This window comes from Bos javanicus, chromosome 27 (genome assembly GCF_032452875.1).
Source record: "Bos javanicus breed banteng chromosome 27, ARS-OSU_banteng_1.0, whole genome shotgun sequence".
NCBI lineage: Eukaryota > Metazoa > Chordata > Mammalia > Artiodactyla > Bovidae > Bos > Bos javanicus.
The window spans coordinates 23,257,390-23,275,624 of NC_083894.1; the positions used below are offsets into that span (position 1 = coordinate 23,257,390).

General features: G+C 39.7%; 1 protein-coding gene and 1 pseudogene across 1 annotated transcript in view; both read right to left on the minus strand.

The window, feature by feature from the left end:
* Window positions 1-18,235, minus strand: part of C27H8orf48 (chromosome 27 C8orf48 homolog) — a 286,378-nt gene that overhangs the window by 166,156 nt on the left and 101,987 nt on the right. The gene's annotated exons all lie outside the window — the stretch shown is intronic.
* Window positions 13,623-14,542, minus strand: LOC133239930 (DNA methyltransferase 1-associated protein 1-like; annotated as a pseudogene).

Genomic DNA, 18,235 nt, shown 5'->3' on the forward strand with positions numbered 1-18,235 from the left:
AATTGTTTTTTAATCAGTTATAAGTTAGATCAATAAATCTCATACAATAAGTATTGACTATAAATATGCAGAGAAATGCATTTTTATGAAGTCAGTGACAAAAGCTAAGGCCTGAAAACAGAAACTGTAATGTTATTATCCATTATGACAAATTAATATATAGGTGTAAGTTTTCAATTTCTAAAGAAGAATATTAACATATTATAAAGGTATCAATCTATCACTTTTTAAAAAAATCTGTAATACAGATTTAATTTTAATTGAATTAAAATTTTTCTGACATTATAGGGTATTGAAAAGTGAGTAAAAGATTTTTAGTCTGCTTTTTTATTTCATTTTATAATTATGTTTGAAAATAGTAATATCACGTTTTAGAGAAAATGTTAAGTACATTAGGAATGTTGTTTGTGAGGTCTATAACATGCTTTTAGCAAAATTCTTTTTCTATTTAAAATAGTTAGAATGGATTCTGTTATTTGCAACTAAGAACTCCAACCTATAGGAAAGGAGGATGAAAGGGATTGTTTTAAAAGAGATTTCAAAAGCCCAGAAGCCACATTGCACAACTGCCCTAAAATAAATACACAGAAGAATAACAAGAGCCTTGGGATTGTTATGTCACATCTCTAAGACTCAAATAATATTACAACTTCACTTCGTATTTATTTTTAAATGATAGGAAATATTTCAGTGTCTACACCTTTCAATTTCCTTTTATCTGCAGGGCCTCCATTCAACCACATATTGATAATAATACTAAATGTACTGAGTTTCATTTATGTATCATATGTTAAAACATACAGAAATGGAAATAAAGCCTACATTTTTGCCTTCAATGAATTTACTGTGCCATTTGATCAGGAAGACACATTAAAAAGGAAAGTTGCACAGCTCGAAGGTCAACAACACAAAAGGTGATAGGACTGTTCTAAGCAAAGTAGAACACGGCAAGTTTTACAAGTATGTATTATTAACTTTCCTATCGTTTAACATTCAGTATGCCATTAGGTACCAAGTTGTATGAATGCTTGTTTTGAGTTATAAGTAATAATAACAAAAAGAAGAGCTGACTTAGCTGTTTCTTTTGTGCTAGATACTTCTTGATACTGCATTTGCTTGAAATTATGAACTGAGATTATTTTGAAACTTGAGCTAGCTTTAAACCTTAAAAAATCAAAAATCAAAGTCATGAAATAAATACAAATCAAACTTATGGGATTACAATTTATCAGGGGTAAATAAAGTTATATTCTTGTGCTTTTTAACTTTTTTTAATTGTTTACAAATATAATGCATTTTAAACACATTTCCCCTTTCTTGTGTTCTTGTTTCCTGTTCTCTATGTACAGTCAAAGGCTTCTTCCCTTCCACAGACATGTCATTCTAGATATGTATCACTGCACATGCGACCCTACAAAACCATGCACACGGCATGCTCCCCTGTGTCTCTGGGCTGTCTCCGTCATTAGTGAAAGTATATGCATTACCACACAGTGCAGACGCTATAAACCACCTTATGTAGGAACGATCTACACTGCCGTCTGCATCCTAAACATCATTTTTACCAGGTGAAAGCACTTCTTTAGGTAATTGATTTTACCTAATTGTTCATTTGTTCTCCACTATGGTGTACTAAATAAAGCAGCTCATAAAGTGTAAATAAAATGCGTAAGTGCATTAACAGTCTTCTCAAATGCTTTTTAAAGGTAAAACCTTTTGTAATCAGTATTAACTAATTTCTGTAAGAGCCTGATGCAGTATGAATTCATTTGATGTTAATATAGGTGCCACTTTCTTCTGGAGGGCAGTGATAATAAGAAACTGAGAAGGTATATGTCTGAAGAGATAAACAGATTATAGTTTTAATAAAAACTATGAATCTCTTTAGTAGCCCACTAAAGTGGAAAGATTGAAGGCAGGAGAAGAAGGGGACAACACAGGATGAGATGGCTGGATGGTATCACCAACTCAATGGACCTGAGTTTGAGTGAACTCCGGGAGTTGGTGATGGACAGGGAGGCCTGGCAAGCTGGAGTCCATGGGATCACAAAGAGTCGGACATGACTGAGCAACTGAACTGAAAGTGGAGATACTAAATGCTACCAGATACCAGAGGCTAAAATTTAGAAATAACTTAAGAAATAACTTAGAAATAACTAAGAAATAGAGAATAGCCAGTCTTTGAACACCTCCGCTCATTCTCTCACACCTAAAGCTTACATAGGTCCTCAGTTCAGTTCAGTCTCTCAGTCGTGTCTGACTCTGCGATCCCATGAACCACAGCATGCCAGGCCTCCCTGTCCATCACTAACTCCCGGAGTTCACCCAAACCCATGTCCATTGAGTCGGTGATGCCATCCAACCATCTCATCCTCTGTCGTCCCCTTCTCCTCCTGCCTTCAATCTTTCCCAGCATCAGGATCTTTTCAAATGAGTCAGTTCTTCATATCAGGTGGCCTAAGTACTGGAGTTTCAGCTTCAACATCAGTTCCTCCAATGAACACCCAGGACTGATCTCCTTTAGGATGGACTGGTTGGATCTCCTTGCAGTCCAAGGGACTCTCAGGAGTCTCCTCCAACACCACAGTTTAAAAGCATCAATTTTTCGGTGCTCAGCTTTCTAGATAGTCCAACTCTCACATCCATACATAACCACTGGAAAAACCATAGCTTTGACTAGATGGACAAAGTAATGTCTCTGCTTGCTGTCTAGGTTGGTCATAACTTTCCTTCCAAGGAGTAAGCGTTTTTTAATTTCATGGCTGCAATCACCATCTGCAGTGATTTTGGAGCCCAGAAAAATAAAGTCAGCCACTGTTTCCACTGTTTTCCCATCTATTTGCCATGAAGTGATGGGACTGGATGCCATGATCTTAGTTTTCTAAATGTTGAGCTTTAAGCCAACTTTTTCACTTTCCTCTTTCACTTTCATCAAGAGGCTCTTTAGTTCTTCTTTACTTTCTGCCATAAGGGTGGTGTCATCTGCATATCTGAAATTATTGATATTTCTCCTGGCAATCTTGATTCCAGCTTGTGCTTCCTCCAGCCCAGCGTTTCTCAAGATGTAAGTAAATCCTATCACACCGAAATGTGTGTTCAGCAATTCAGATGCCTCCTCCTTTAGCATTCCACCACCTCCCACCAGTCCTTCTCCACCAGGGGGTCTGGTGCCTTTGAAATCCTACTTCTGCTTGTCCCCAATCCCACCCCAAAGTCTTTCATCACAAAAGCAGCAGATTAAGGTATTAATTCAAAGGATTAAAAAGAATGAGGTATGGGTTTCACCCTCAAATAGACTGTGCATTTTTTAATGTTAAAAAGATAAATCCATTAAGATTGTTCCAAACCCAAAATTACAGTCTTCAGACAAGGAGAAAAAGTCCAAAAAATTATAAAAACCTATCATTTGAATTTCAGAACACAGCAATTACAGTCTTACTTCAACTGACCATTACCTTTGCTTTACAGATTTAACCAGAATCTGATTCCCATGTGCATGCCCATTCTCAAAAATTTCAACTGCCTTGAAGCTTCTGCATAACCTGTACACAACAGGAATACCAACGCCTTTTATCAGCCAGTTACACCTAGAGTTATTCCACCCCCAAGCTGCTACTTTCAGACCGGTATTACTCACACAGTGCCCTTTATCCTCCTTAGCAATATCATTCTTTTGCTGAAAACTAATGGGCTTTCTCTTTACCTAATTTCCAGCATCATCATCAGTGACTTCAATATCCAAATTTATTACTGATCCATAAGCCTGACCTTATAGTCCTGTGATTTCATCTCCTCTAACCTTCAACTGTACTCCATTCAGCCACCTACTCACATGGTCACCCTCTCATTACATTTTTCTCCTTATCATAAAATTTGTGCCTCTGTTAATTTATAGTCACTGACCTCAACAAAAGAACACTTTACAGCAACTCTTGTTTCCAACTTGCCATCTCTTCAAAGTTCCAATCCTCATCACGTTTCCCATCAGCCTCAATTTTTTTTAAATAACTATTTTTCTCAAATAAAACCTTATATAAACACTAGCAAAGAAAACAGATGATGTACATTTACAGATTTAATGGTATACATTTATTTTTATAAGTTTATATTTACCATTTCATCAACCTCAAATTTTATCTGACTTATTTTGATGCAAGATATGCAACCTATCAGAAGATAACTTCTACAGTTCTTGCAATAAACATGCAAACCCATCTGCATCTATCCCTTCCTGCCTCTCTGCTTGAGAGAGAAGAGCTTACCCTCTTTGCATCCAAAACCTTCATCTTCTGCTTATAATCCCATTTTCTCCAACTCCACATAAACGGATCCAGTTCTAGAAACTTCACTTTTCAACCATGCATCCCCTCTTCTCCCTGCTGGCTTCATCTCATTAGCATTTAAATCTCCTAAATTCTTCCTCCAACCCAAAACAAAGTATATCCTCCCCATCTCTCTCCTCCTTTCATGATCAAAGCCTTGAAAGAACTTTTTTTTTTTTTTTACATGCAGTGATTGAAATTCCTCACAGCTCATGATTCCCCCATTTGCTTCTCCTTCCAGGTTTCTCAGGGATATAAAGAAACAAGCAGGCATCAACTCAAGGGAGCCAACTGTGTGCACCTTTCCCCAGCTTCACAAGGATGTAACACTGGTAGCTCAAAAATAGCAGCAGGGATGTTTACCCCATGCAAACTGGCAAATGCTACAATGCTATGAATCAGTTTGTTTATTTGCCAGCACACTGCTGTTTGTCTTCTGTGCCGGCTGCAGCTCAGTCTCTTCAGTCATGTCCAACTCCTTGCGACCCTACGGACTGTAGCTTGCCAGGCTCCTCAGTCCATGGGATTCTGCAGGCAAGAATACTGGAGTGGGTTGCCATGCCCTCCTCTGTATCTTCTCCTACAATTCTCCAAATGGCATGTTTTTAGCACTTCTTAGATGCTAAACTAAGAAACACTAACATCCCATTCTTTTCATTCTCAGCAATTCAAATATTACCAATGTACTGAGAATTCTCACATTATGCCACCACCCCAAAACTCACTCCATAAATCTACCCAAATCCTCCATGTTCCTCTTCATTTAAATTGATTCATGCTCATGTCAACCTTACATAAAGTTTCTTTGAAAAGCTGAGTGCCCTCTGCAATTTTTCAATAAGTGACTCACTTGGTTGCTCAAGCAAGAAAACTGGGTATTATCCTTGACTCTTCAATCTTCCTTCTTTACCAGTGTATTCTGTCTCCTAAACATTTCTCAAAATCACAAACTTCTTTTCTTTTGTTGTTCTATAGCCACGAGCCATAATTTAAGTTACGTGAACACCCTTCTAACTCATTTCTTTGCATCCAGAATTGTTCCAGCTCAATCCATTAGCTTCACTACAACAATAATAGTGTTTTTTAAAAAACAAAATAAAGGCCATGTTATTCTCCTACTTAAAACCCTAAATGCTTCTAACAGTCTAAAATCTTTCCATAGTCCACTAAATATTTTCTAACCTGGCTCCTGTTGCCCTCCAGGTTCACCCCTCTCTTTTCTAGTTTTCTGTATGCTACAGCCCTTTCAAATGACTTCAGTTTCCAATTTTTGGCATGCTTTCCCCTTCTGCACCACTTTCTACCTCCCAAAGTTCTCTACTTCTTCTTGTGCTATTAGTTGTTGCCTCTAACTTTTAATTCAGTAATGATTTCTCCTTCTACACCTTTGCTTTTGAATTCTGTAGTCGTCTCTCCGTGTCCTTCGAGAACCGGTTCCAGGATACCCCTCGGATACCACAATCTCCAGATGTTCAAAACTCTTGCATTAAATGGGATAGTATTTCCACATTTTATAACTGTTTTCAAAGAATTACATTACCATATAGTATGCCTCTCTCTCTTGTAAACAAAGATACTGCTTATCAGCCTATCAGCACCACTGTTTTGTCTTTAATGTAACAAAAATTTAATACATTTAGAGACATGACTATTAAACTAGGTGCCGTAAAAACTGTATAAAGCTTCATTCAGTGTATAGTTCAGACTACTGTGAAGCAATCTTATCCACTGAACTAGGCTACCATTAAGCAATCACACTGCTTCTTAACTATCAATGTACACATCTTTATACATGTAAGTAAACATGAATCTCTCTTTCACGTTATCTTTTCACCTTTGATGCCAAGTCTTAGTAATATGTATAACATCCACATTGTTTTCTATCACATAAGATAATACTGATGAAGGTACTTAGACACGAATGATTCGCTTTCATCTTTAAACAGATGAAATAAAGTTAGGCTATTAGATAAATATAGTTCATACTATAAATGTATTTTCTCTTTATGATTTTCTTAATAACATTTTCTTTTCCCTAGCTTTATGTAAAGATACAGAATTGAATGTTGTTACTGTTGTTTAGTCATGGCTGACTCTTTACAACCCCATGGACTCAAGTCTGCCAGGTTCCTCTGTCCATGGAATTTCCCAGGTAAGAATACTGAAGTGGATTGCCACTTCCTTCTCCAGGGGATCTTTCTGACCCAGTGATTGAACCTGTGTCTCCTGCTCTGGCAGGCAAATTCTTTACTACGGAGCCACCAGTGAAGGCCAAATTATTGATTATATAATGCATGTGTGCTAAGTCGCTTTAGTCACGTCTGACTCTGTGTGACCCCATGGACTGTAGCCCAGCAGGCTCCTCTGCCCATGGGTTTCTCCAGGCAAGAATACTGGCAAGGGTTGTCATGCCTTCCCTCCAGGGGATCTTACCAACCCAGGGATCAAACCCACGTCTCTCATGTCTCCTGCATTGGCAGGCCGGTTCTTTACCACTGGCACCACCCGGGAAGCCCATATAACACATGAAAGTGAAAGTCACTGTCGTGTCCGACTCTATATAGTCCATGGAATTCTCCAGGCCAGAATACTAGAGTGGGTAGCCATTCCCTTCTCCAGGGGATCTTCCCAAACCAGAGATTGAACCCAGGTCTTCCGCATTGCAGGCAGATTCTTTACCAGCTGAGCCACAAAGGAAGCTCATATAACACATATTACATACAAAATATGTGTTAATCAAATGTTTATCAGTAAGGTTTCTGATCAACAGTAGATTACTGACAGTTACATTTTTGTGAACTAGTCAAAAGCTATATACTGATTTTCCACTGTGCATGGGGAGCAGTGGTTAGTGCCACTAACCCCAACACTGTTCAAGGGTCAACTGTAATGTGAAGACTAAGAATATCATAAGAACAAAATTCTCTTTTGCAAAGTGCAATAATCTGAGCCAATAGTCCCTAGTATAAGGTAAAGACTTCAAATATATCTTATTTTATCTTATTTATGCATAATATAAAAATATCAAAGCACAAAGAAAGGTACATCACAGGTCTCTATCAAAGTTTGCTTACCCTGAATACATGCTAAATATATACAGTTACAGATTTGTAGAAATCTGTGAGCATCATCTAAAAAATAAGTGAATGATTCCCCCCTTCACTCAAAAAACAAAACAAAACAAAAAAAAAAAACTTTGCAAGTACCTGCATGTGTGAGGCTGTGTGCATCCCACACCGACCTGAGCAGACATGTGGTAAAATGAGACAACTGTTTGAGAAAGTTCTGCCCCCAGATGCTGTGTCCTGTGGTTTGCTGGGCAAATGTTAGTAACCTTCCACTTACTTATTTAGACTTCAAGTGCCACAATTAAAAGTGCTTTAACTTTCAAAATGGATAGTCACAAGAAACCATCGATTAACCACTGCTGCCTTTATTGGTCTCAGTTAAAACACTAAGCTACCTAGGAAGGCATGCAAGACTAAGGACAATGAGAAGCTTCAGAATGAAAAGTTTGGGAAAGAAATAGAGTGGAGTGAGAGCTGGGCAATGGGGCCAAACGAGGCCACAGAGACTGGAAGGGCAAGGAGCACTTCCAAAAGAGAAGCAGAGGGAGCTCGTCTATGTCACAGTTTGGTCAAGGGCTGTTCCAGCCAGGGATCATTATACTTGCTTTTCTCCTTTAACAGAGTCTAAAAAACATAAAGGATCTGGTCTGGCCCAGGCCTCTTTCAGGCAGCATTTTTTTTTTCTAACAGAACACAATGTAGCCACCCCCATGAAGTGAAGTAAGTGGCTCAGTCATGCCCTCCTCTTTGCGACCCCATGGACTGCAGCCTCCCAGGCTCCTCCTTCCATGGGGTTTTCCAGGCAAGAGTACTGGAGTGGGTTGCCATTTCCTTCTCAAAGCCACCCCCATAGAGAGTCTGAAAAGTCTCCAAAGGGGACAGTATACTCAGGGCTGCTCCATCTCTGCTTCTCCAGATTGGCCAGAGAAGTAAAGAAACGTCCTCTGAAAAATCTTTCACAGTGGATAGTACTGAGGGTTTTTACCCAACTTTATTAACTATAATTAACACATACTGTGCTTACTTCCCATTTCAGACTTTTTCTTTTTTAAAAGAAACAGTCAGGACAAGACATACAGTGAACATTTAAACCTAACATCTCTTTCCTTTAAAAAAAATTAACCAAATATATATTTTAAAAAACAGATACATTTTAATCTGCTTACTATGGCTCAATGAAGAATCATTGCCCTATAATTCAAATATTTAAATCGTACATTTTTTTCCCTAAGCAATCCCAGAACAACTTAGTATGAGTGGATTCAACTGATTTTCAAATATCAGAATCCAAATGTTCACACACAGCTTTCTGGACCTTTTTTGGTAATGTTTTTAATATTTATTGTTGTTGCTTAGTTGCTAAATCGTATCCAACTCTTTTGTGACCCCATGGACTGCAGCCTGCCAGCTCCTGTGTCCATGAGATTTTCCAGGCAAGAATACTGGAATGGGTTGCCATTTCCTTCTCCAGGGGAAACTCCTAAATTTAATAGCTTCATAAAGCCATATTTTATGTAACTAAAAATTTGTATTCGAATGCTATAGTTAACTTTCAGTTCAGTTGCTCAGTCGTGCAACTCTTGGCAACCCCATGGATTGCAACACACCAGGCCTCTCTGTCCATCACCAACTCCCAGAGCTTACTCAAACTCATGTCCATTGAGTCGATGATGCCATCCAACCATCTCATCCTCTGTCGTCCCCTTCTCCTCCTGCCTTCAATCTTTCCCAGCATCAGGGTCTTTTCAAATGAGTCAGCTCTTCGAATCAAGTGGCCAAAATATTAGAGCTTCAGCTTCATCATCAGTCCTTCCAATGAATATTCAGGACTGATTTCCTTTAGGATGGACTGTTTGAATCTCCTTGCAGTCCAAGGGACTCTCAACAGTCTTCTCCAACACCACAGTTCAAAAGCATGAATTCTTCGGTGCTCAGCTTTCTTCATAGTCCAACTCTCACATCCACATATGACTACTGGAAAAACCATAACTTTGACTAGATGGATCTTTGTTGGCAAAGTAACTTTAATGAGTATGAAATTCTCAATGCGCTTTTATTTATTCTCCTAGAACTTCCATAGTTACTCTGGAATGCCATGAAAATATGGTTTTAAAATTCAGTCTCAAAAACTTTCAAAACACCCTGAAATATTTATGTATATTTTTATGTACAGACTATATAAGCACATATAATATGTATATGTGTGTGAGCTCAATAGCTCAGTCCTGTCTGATTCTTTGTGACCCCATGGACTCTAGCCTGCCATGCTCTTCTGTCCATGGAATTTTCCAGGCAAGAATACTGGAGCAGGTCACCATTTCCTCCTCCAGAGGATTTCCCCAACCCAGAGATCAAACCCACATCTCCAGAATCTCCTGCACTGGCAGGTGGATTCTTTACCACTGAGCCAGCTGAGAAGCCTAATATGTATGTATATATGTATAATATATGCACATATACCTATAATATGTCTATACAAAATATATTATGTGTATATATATTTCAAGCTGTTTTGAAAGTTTTTTGAGATTGAGAATTTTAAAAACATATATACACATACATATATATATTTATATACACACCTACTGTGGAAACAGTTGTTTGATATTGAAATAAAGGACAGTCATTGAACTATTTACACACTTGATGTATGCTCCTTTTCAAATTACCTAAGACATGGTATTTCAAACACTGAGTCTAAAGGTAATCTGAGTGAAGAGATCAAGTCATTGTGCTTAAGAAAAGCGAACAGACTGTACATCACTGTAAAATATTCAGATTCATTCAAATGACTTTCACATTCCCTTATCAATGATAAATGTTGTCTCTAAAGGAATGTTGTCTATATATTTTTTTCTGATGACAGAATTTTCCAAGTTAGAACAAAAGTTTGAATCTAGTTATAAGAGTCTATCATTTTTAGGACAATAATGTTAGTGTTGATATCCCTTTGGCAAGTCTTGAGTATATTTCTTTTTGCTTTTTGTAATGAATGGTACAAACTTTAGGATAAATCATCTAAATAACAGCATCTATTTTTCACTTATTGACTAAGGTTTGTTGAAATAGTCACAAGGCTGAAAATTCTGTAAGAGTTATCAAATCAATGTATTATAAGATTCAAGAAATGGTAAAATAATAATGTAAATCAAAAGCCAGGAAAAAAACATTATGAATTTTTTTAAGTATAATGTTAACATTATAAACTCATTAGACAGCCTATAAATGGAAATACTAAATTTTGGTATTGTTTGTAGAATGCTTCTTATAGAAGTGAGATCTCTTTACAATCTTTAACTCTAGTAAAGGAGAATAGCTTGAGGTCTTTTTTTTTTTTTTTTTTTTTACTGAATCTTGAAGTTTCTACTTGGTGATTTCTCAAGTTATAAAACATTAATGAGCATTACAAGCACTATTTCACAAACTACAAATTAAAGTTCTAAAGCATTTAAAAAGGCTACATTTAAAGGCTTAAGAGCCTACATTTCTGATTACACAGAAGTTATCCCATGAGAGATTTCTAAGTAAGGGTTGGCCAAAAAGGTCACTCGGGTTTGTCCACAAGATCTTATGGACAACCTTGAATGAATTTTTTCAGTCAACCCAATAAAATAATAATGAAAACAAGGTAAAAAGTAACTGCATGATTCTAAAGCGTGGCCTGATGATAGCTGCTACTATGTCCTGACAGCCATGGAAAACAGTCTCCACATCTCCAAGGAAAACCAGACTTTAAGGTCTCCCAGCATTGAATTCAATGGCACCCCACTCCAGTACTCTTGCCTGGAAAATCCCATGGATGGAGGGGCCTGGTGGGCTGCAGTCCATGGGGTCACAAAGAGTCAGACACAACTGAGTGACTTCACTTTTCACTTTCATGCATTGGAGAAGCAAACGGCAACCCACTCCAGTGTTCTTGCCTGGAGAATCCCAGGGACAGGGGAGCCTGGTGGGCTGCCATCTATGGAGTCGCACAGAGTCAGACACGACTGAAGCGACTTAGTAGCAGCAGCAGTATTGAATTAGATCCCCTTTTTCTAAATAATTTTATAAATAATTTCTAAATAAGTTTCTAAAATAATCTTTCAGAATCAGTGAGCTATTAAAACTGGGCACATATCCCCCCAGAAATTGGTAAGATTGTTTTTGGTAAAATTATATCAAATAATAAAAACAAAACTTTATTTTGCATTCTGTGTCCCTTCATGGAATTTGCAATCCAACAGGAAACATACAAAGAATATCTGAAAAACCAAGCTATAGCGGGATATAACAGAGTTATGAAACCGGGTTGTTTTCTCTCCTCACATGTTCCTCGTTTCTGACCATGCAAATGGTAAACTGAGGACTTCTTAAAGTGAAGTCTACAGCAAGGTAGAAAAACAAAGGTGGCTTTGAAATACTTTCATTTCTAGCTGTTTTCTCCAAAATCCTAAGACTTTGGGGAACTCAAATGAATTTTGATTTCCACCAAAGGCAACAGACTCAAGGAAAGGGTTTCCACAGTATAAAATAACTGTCCTAGCCTTTTGTTGATAGGGGAAGGGATGGTGAAGTAGGGGCTAAAACAAAAGGAAATAAAAAGGAAAATCAAAATGACATACAAATCAAAGCAAGAATGTCCAGAGTAAATGGTGAACAGGTTCACATCAAGAAAAGAACCATGAGAGACAGCTGTTCTTGATCAAGGACAAAGCTGTCCCACAGGACTACAGAGAGCAGAGCACACAAACTAACAACACAAACACCACACAATCAAGTTTGGCTCAGGGAACAACAACCATTATCGTCTGATATCATCTACAGAAGATTTCAATTTATTATCAGCTAACACACTGCCCAACAGCCAAGCAGGAGGAGATGCCTGAGTCACAAATTGTATACATAGCACCTGAATCTCTTCCTGATACCATCTCTACGCACAAAGCTTTAGAATTTTTCACCTGAAGCCAATACAACTTTGTAACTCGACTGCACTTCAATTAAAAAATCTTTTTAAACCTTAAGGATTATTTCGAGCCCAAGAAGAAACAGGTGATACACTGAAGATCTGGTAGGCAGATAGGGTTGGCAAAACTGAAATAAGCCACCTTGAATCTGTGTTTAGACTCTTCCCCAAGAATACAGTCAGTATGTATCTTAAGAGGGAATTTACACTTCCGGAGTAGTTTAGCCAAGTACTAGGATGTAAAAAGTCACATTTAAAAAATCACTGCTCAAAAAAAAAAAAAAAACACTACAAATCACTACAAATATTTTCCTAGGGTTTAAATATTACGTCAGGAATTTTAAGGAAAATATTAAGCAATTTAATGGTAATTCAAAGCATAATTTTTACACATTAAAACAGAATAGACTTATTATGGAACAGAACATGAAAACTAAAGTACTAACTATTATAGCCTTTACCTTCGGATTTAAAAATATTCCCTTCGACTCTGCCCTAGAGTTTTAGCTCCCTCTCCTCTGGGAATAAAATTCTTCAGTAGGAAATGTAATAAACGCTGTTACACGATAACATGTGAAATTCACTGTGAATCTTTGGGGTACTCTTTATCTTTGGGGGTAAAAAAACTTTAAAAACGAGATTCCATTGACAAAGTATGTTACAAACTACATACTGAAAGAAGCAAATATTTATATAAACATAGGTGATTTAAACAGATATGAAGAAGCATTTCATACTTTGATGTGGAAAGTTACTCCCTTCATCCTCATTTAGGTAAAAAGGATTTGGGTTGTTTTTTTTCCGACTCACCAGCTCTACGCAGCCGCATCCTTCACCCCTTGCGGCCTCTCAGGGTTTCTTGGTTTTTTCAGAGAAGAGGAGCTGGAGATGATTCCCGTCGCTTCCTCGTGGACGCAATGGGTGCGATGATGGTAGACGATGGTGCCCTTGCTAGGAGCAGGCCCCAGGCCAGGTTCAGGCTCCGCCAGGGCCAGCACCGACGCTGGGGTGGCAGCCTCGCAGCACCCAGCCGGGGCCAGCGTCCGGGGCTCGTCCCCACGGGCGGCACCATCCTGCTCGAGCTGGTCCACCTGCACCAGCTTGGGCCGCGCCTCGCCGAGCCTGCGCACCAACCCCTCCTCCGGGCTCAGCTCCACACCCAGCACTGGTTCCAGGCCTTGATAGTCTGATCCATAGACCCTAGCAGCTCCATCTGCTAAGGTAGTCATGCCTGTAGTCTCAGAACAACCGGCTTCTTGGCCCCTTTTTTGTGAGGTGACTGCGTCAGGAGGACGTTGCTAGGCAGCCCGGCCAGCAGCCGTCAGAAGCTCCCGCGCTCCCCACCACGCTGCTTCTGCCGGGACTAGATCTGGAGCAGCTTATATAGTGGGTACTCTTCCGCCGTCGCGTGCTTACTGGCAACTTACAGCAATGCTTCAGTTGTTCCTTCCGCCGTCGCCAGTGCCAAGCATCGAACACTGGTACCCCGAGGTCTGTGCGTTGTCCAGATCTCGGCCTGGACGTTGGCCAGCTCTGCTCAGACGCGGTAATACCGCTCCTTCAAGTCCTCCACAGGTGGCTCCGTCAACTGCTGGCGATCATCCCAGGCATGGCGAATGACAAAAGGGAGACCAAAGCAGCGGCTGAGGTCAAAGAGGTGGCCAGTTTCTGCCTCTGTTTGAGTGTCTTGGTGAAGCCAGAGCTGGTACTCCTGCTCTGAATGCACGGGCACCAACAGTCTTATCGAACGTGGGCAAGGGGACAGCCTTGCCCTCCTCAGCTGCCTGTCGCCAGTGGAAGAACGGGTTCCATCCTTGCATGCTGGGTTGGTGGATGGCATCCACTTCCAGGGCCACGACTTCTTGGAGCCCAACTTGGCCCTCACGGTGCGGTGGCCTTGCCCGTGTCAGTGGATAGCAGTGAGTCTACATCCTTCTTGTCAGACTAGAGCAGCGGTAGACTTCCGGGTGCACATCCGCAGACTTCTGGAAGGCCAGGACTTCGTAGGACTTCTTGGACTTTTTCGTGTCTGGCTTGATAATCTGCTTCTTACTGATGGTCCCAGAAACCCTGTGCCTCTCTCATCCCCAAGTTCTAGAATCTCCTACACATTTGTGCCCACAGCCATGGCGCCGGGAGATGAATGCCTGGATTTCCAAGCTGTAGCCAGGTGGCTCCTCTATAGCCGCGAAACCATGGACCTTTTTTTTTTTTTTTTTTGTGGGGAGGAGGAGAAAGGGATGCAACAACTTTATTGAAATAAAATCTAATGAGAACTTAAAAGGAAGCGCTTAGACACCTCCTTTCACGCTCAGGACCAAGTGGCTAAGAATGGATTCTTTCAGGATGTTGTGGTCACAGAGGGCATGCCCATCTTCCAGCTTTTTCCGGGTTCTTGTACGGTGTCTGTATCAGCCAATGTCGGCTCGCAGGCAGTAACCAAACCAGTCGTTTGAATTGGAAAATTTGAATATGAAGAATTATCCATTCATCAGAGGGAATTTACTAATAAAAAGGATAGAGAGAATCTAAAGAACACAGAAAAAGCAGGTGTAAGTGGCAGCCACTCCTGCTAGGACTAAAACAGTTTTCAAGGAAGAGCATCCTGGGAGAAGTCCCCCAGACTGAAGCTCAGAACCAGCTGGAGAAGGTGCAGCTGCCTCCCACTGCAGGGAGAGAATTTCCCTGAGGTGTTGAGTACCAGGCCTGGCCAGCCAGAAACTAGCTGCTCTAAGGGAATTCCAGCAGCACCACTAGGAAGCCTCCAGCTGAAGACAATGAAGAGCAGGTCGCTGAAACTTGCTGGGAAGCCCCCTCTAAGCCCCCTCACTAGAAAGCTGCATCCAGAGTGCTGATAAAACTTTCTAAGAAGCCACCCACAGGGGGCACACTTTTGAGTGACCCCTCAAGAGAAGGGCACTTCAGCTGCATATCCCTGGAGCAAAAGGGGAAAACCACTGGGTTCAGGAAGAAGAGTGTCCTTTCTCCTGTGGGGCCATTGTAGAGCCTTCTACCATAATGCTAAACACTATCCCAAGTGTTAAGTGATGACAAGGTCCAGCTCTGATAGTACAAAACAGGACAAAGGACGGTTTAGGGGCTGAGGCTCTACTTTGAAAACAGACTCATTGTCCTTCCAGACAACTCCAACTATAATCCTTTAGCCATTAAGGAAGACCAGCATCCACTTCAAAATTCTGCATATCCATCTCTCACCTATACATAAACATTTTGGGGTCTGTGTCGGGGGTTGGATTAATATCAAGAAACATTTGCTTCTGGCCGTTTCATTTCTTAGTTGAAGCTGCAAATCAATAAGTAACAGTAGGTAATATAAGAGCATTAAGAAAAACATTAAAAAGGTAAAAGAATGACTGCAAGCTCTTTTTCTAAGATACTAGGACACTGTTTGATGGGGAAATCAGTCCTGAATATTCATTGGAAGGACTGATGCTGAAGATGAAACTCCAATCCTTTGGCCACCTGATGCCAAGAACTAACTCACTAGAAAAGACCCTGATGCTGGGAAATACTGAAGGCGGAAGGAGAAGGGGACAACAGCAGATGAGATGGTTGGATAGCATCACTGATTCGATGGACATGAGTTTGAGTAAGCTCCCGGAGTTAGTGATGGACAGGGAAGCCTGGTGTACTGCAGTCCCATGGGGTTGCAAAGGGTCAGACACGACTGAGAGACTGAACTGAACTGATTATCCTGTGCATGCATGCTAAGTTCCTTCAGTTGTCCAACTCGTTGTGACCCTATGGACTGTAGCCCACCATGCTCCTCTGTCCTTGGGATTCTCCAGACAAGAATAATGGAGTGGGTTGCCATGCCCTTCTCCAGGGGATCTTCCCAACCCAGGGATCAAACCCATGTCTCTTAGTCACCTGCATTGGCAGGCGGGTTCTTTACCACTAGCACCACCAGGGAAGCCCCTTATTAACCTGTATAGGTCATTGTATTGGTTTGGTACAATTAGATATCTATCTAAATACATATGTAGATGGATAGATAGATATAGATATATAAAATGATTGGATTGTTTCCTTTATCTACATTTAATTTTTTATTGATAGAGTTAGATTATATCTGGCACAAAGCTTTTGTTTTCTGCCTAATATATTTTTTATTCCTCTGTTCCTCCTTTACATTAAGTATTTTTGCACTAAGTAAATTTTTAAATGTAACATAATTTATTTAATATATTTTCACTTTTTTTAAGAAACAATTTTCTTAGTTGCTCTGGGGATTTTTGTATATATTTTATTAGAATATACTCTAGATTTATATTGGAATGATTCCATTGAGATACAAAAACATTAATTCTGAAGAGCTTGGGTTTTTGTGGTATTATTCTTATTTGCACTGCATCTATATATCATGCCAATCCAACAATAAATTGTTCTAATTATTACTTAATTGTATTTTTTTTAAGGAGCTGAGAAAAGAAATGAGAGCAGGTATAGATTTATAACACTTATCGTATACATATTTATATCTTCTCATGTACCTTTTCTGGTTCTCTACACTTGTCCCTGTAGCTTTGAATGACCACCTGGTATCATTTCCTTAGCCCAATACAGCTTTGTTCCCACCCACCTCCTTTGTTATGTTGGCAAATAACATTTCTATATGTTCTTGACCAAACAGTACAATTATATACAATTATACTGCTTTATACAAGTTATTTTGTAGTCCTTTAAGAGAAGAGAAAATAATCACTTTACCACTTTCATATTTCTCCAAAATTCAGGGATGAAATCATTTTTTGTATAAATCTTGAACTTTGAGTGACTTAGGAGTTGGGAATTCATAACTAGAATTAAGCAGGACTAACTTGAGAGATGAAGATTCAAAAGAAAATGTGCAACTGTCTCCTTTGATTGCCCTCAAAGCATTAAGGAAATTACAATTTGAATGTGTTAAGGAGTTCTGCTCAATTACTATTTTCTAGTCTTTTTTAAAAAGTCCTATATGTGGAAAGTATATTCCAGAAGAGCTATTTAAAATTATAAAAGATGATACTGTTAAAGTGCCGCACTCAATATGTCAGCAAATTTGGAAAACTCAGCAGTGGACATAGGACTGGAAAAGGTCCGTTTTCATTCCCATCTCAAAGAAGGGCAATGCCAAAGAATGTTCAAACTACCAAGCAATTGCACTCATTTCACATGCTAACGAGGCTTCCCAGGTGGCCCAAGTAGTGAAGAACCCTACTGCAATGCAAGAGACATAAGAAACTCAGGTTCAATCCCTGACTTGGGAGGATCCCCTGGAAAAGGACATGGCAATCCAATTCAGTATTCTTGCCTGGAAAATCTTATAAACAGAGGTGCCTAGCAGGCTACAGCCCATTGTGCCGCAAAGAGTCAAACACGACTGAAGCAGCTTCACACACACACACATACACACACAGGCTAGCAAGGTTATACTCAAAATCCTTCAAGCTAGACTTCAGCAGTACGTGAACTAAGAACTTCCAGATGTACAAGCTGGATCTAGAAAAGGCAGAGGAACCAGAGATCAAATTGCCAGCAATTACTGGATCATGGAGAAAGCAAGGCAATTCCAGAAAAATATCTACTTCTGCTTCATTGACTATGCTAAAGCCTTTGACTGTGTGGATCACAACAAACTGGAAAATTCTTAAAGAGACAGGAATACCAGACCACCTTCCTGTTTCCTGAGAAAACTATATGCAGGTCAAGAGGTACCAGTTAGAATGAGACATGGAACAACAGACTGGTTCCAAATTGGGAAAGGAGTACGTCAAAGCTGTATATCGTCATCTTGCTTATTTAACTTCTATGCAGAGAACATCATATGAACTCCCAGGCTGGATGAATCACAGCTAGAATCAAGATTGCCAAGAGAAATATCATCAACCTCAGAT